Genomic DNA, 2,688 nt, shown 5'->3' with positions numbered 1-2,688 from the left:
GGGGGGGGGGGGGGGGGGGTGGGGGGGGGGGGGGGGGGGGGGTCGTAGTAGCGCCAAAACTTGCATTTTTCCCTTGGAGCCCCCAGTCCCCACCCCGATCTTACAATCCAGCGAGATAAGGGCGTGGAGGGAGGGACTGTTGGCTTTTTTGTTGCGCGGTCACCACGGGGGTTGGAAAATTGCGATTCGCGCGGTCTCGGCGAAAGGCCTGGGAGGTCTTTAGCTCGACCGCTTTTTTTGCCTAACGAAACGATTCTGCGCCACGCCGAGTGAGTACTTAAAATTCAACGGATTCCTACCTGCGCCCCTTCCCTCACGCAATTGCACAAATTAACTGCCCTTACTTTGTATACTCGTCTTAACCGCTTTTTCTGCAGCCGATTTCCGTCTTTCGCTTACGAAATCTCGGCGTAATGTTTTTGCAGCCCCGGCTAATCATTCAAAAGCAAATGATGCCATTCCACGCTTTTTCACCATAAATCATTTCAATTAACGACTGGACTTTTTCACCTTAACGACGATAAGTTCTAATTAAAGCTTTTCTCCCTCCTCGTTCTGCATTCTATGTAGCAGAGAGTCCAAGGACTCTGCGGAGGCTGCCAAACCTTTTTCTCATCGTATCATTCCTTTTCATTCCTTTTCTTTTGAAAAATGACACTTTTACACACTTGTAGAAGGTTTTTATCTTTATTTTATTTCTTCATTTCACAACACCTTGACGGCGGGCAGGACGAGGAGGAGGAGCAGGGGGACACGCTTCCTACGGTTACACTTTTATATAAATTGTCGTATAAAATAATCCGTTATAGATTTACAATTTGCGCGTCTGAAAAATAATGTCGAACGCGATAATACATTATTACACTTATTTTCGCATGAGGGCATGAAATTCGCATGGGTTATTTGCTAAAGCGTGGATTGCAATTATGGATAATGTCGATCATTACTGACATTTAGCATAATGTAAAAACTCTATAATGGCTCATAATAATATAAATGTGGCCTTAAATTTAAGGTAAGTTTTACCCCATCACATTATAATAATAATGATAATTCGATGCTCGATCATTCGTCTCTTACTCTCGACCAACATATCCCTAACGACTCTTCACGAAGTCGTAAAAAAATATCTGCTTATTATTACAAATTACTGAGTGCTGGAAATGTAGGTACGCGTGCAAACCGACCGATACAGCATACAATTATATCATTGTATAGGAATTATGCAATAGCCATAATTTCCCAATACGGTTTCTAATGCAAAGTCTTGAATCCTTAGTAAAAGTCCCACGTAAAAGCTTTAAGAAAAACAAAAACAAAAAAAAACAAATATTTATGACCATCTTCAATTTGCCTTCTTTCTTCACTACGCTGTCATATTGATTATTATAGTGACCAAATGTTATATTGCACAATTATTATGGTTTATTGGTAATATACGCCTATCATAAAAACCTTGAAAAACGTCAAAACGTATGAAAAGAAAATACGAAAACTGCATTTTCCGATAATAAGAATTTAGATACTTTGAAATAAATATCGTGGATGGAAAAATTGGGAATATTACTTTTTAGGGTTTCAAAAGTACTGGTAAGCTGCTTTGTTAGGTGGTGCGGTTCAGGTTGCGGTTCAGGTACTTTGACTATTATTTTGAAAAATTGGAGTAATAAAAAGACGAATACATTGTAAACAATTGGGAGCAGGGAGCAAGCGCACGACGAAGCGCAAGAAAATTTTCTTTACGAGAGAAAAAAAAAAGAGATACTTTTTGCGAAGGCAGAGAAAAATCAGTCATGCGATTGTGTAGAAGGAGAACAGAAGGAAGATGATGAAGGAGGAGATGAGGATAGAGGACAGTTTCTAAGGAGAGAAAGAGAAGAGATTGTAACGGGGCAAGGATAAGGAGCGTGAGCGCAATAGAGAGCGAGGGATAGAGCCGAGTTTAGCGGCCACACACGAAGCTGCAGTTGTGTAGGTTGAAGGAGAGAAGAACGAAGGTTGCCGTAGGTAAGAGGAAGAAAGGGATCGAAGAGCTTACGCGCGCGTGAGCGAGCGAGACGAGGAGTTCTCGGGCACACGGACGCGCGCGCCCCCGTGGATTTGTGAGGGAAAGACGCAGAGAGTGTAAAAGAAGGGGAAACGGGAGAGCGAGAGGGCAAGAGAGAGAGAGAGAGAGAGAGAGAGAGAGTGAGAGAGAGTGAGAGAGAGTGAGAGACGACGACAACGACGAAGAGGAGGACATTGGAGCCCGCAGGGCCTCTGCCTGTTCTGGACCACCCAGCTTGACTTTGACTAGAAACTCTCGTTTCCCTCCCGCCCCTCCCCACGCCGGTTCACCGACTTGGCAGCTACGGCGCGAGATAGCGTCGTCGCCCGCGGATCCACGTTTCCTTCGCTTTTCTAGCCTTGGAGAAAAACGCGGACCACTGTTCTCCCCCACTCCCATATCTTCATCGTCCTCACACCCTGATCGTCGTTTTCACGAATGGTGTTGGAATAATGTGACGCTTGCCTGGACGAGTGCGCGTTATTACTTGAGCGCATCAGTGCATCTCGATCACGATCCGATTGGATTTCGTAACAACTGTCAGCTGACTTTCAAAGTCCTCCACTTTCCACTGGCGATATGCGTAATGAGAATCACCGCACCTAATGGGCCGAATTATAAATCGGGGGGGGGGGGGTCAG

This window comes from Ceratosolen solmsi, unplaced genomic scaffold (assembly GCF_000503995.2).
Source record: "Ceratosolen solmsi marchali unplaced genomic scaffold, CerSol_1.0 scaffold56, whole genome shotgun sequence".
In the NCBI taxonomy this organism is placed as follows: Eukaryota; Metazoa; Arthropoda; class Insecta; order Hymenoptera; family Agaonidae; genus Ceratosolen; species Ceratosolen solmsi.
This window is presented reverse-complemented; position numbering follows the sequence as displayed.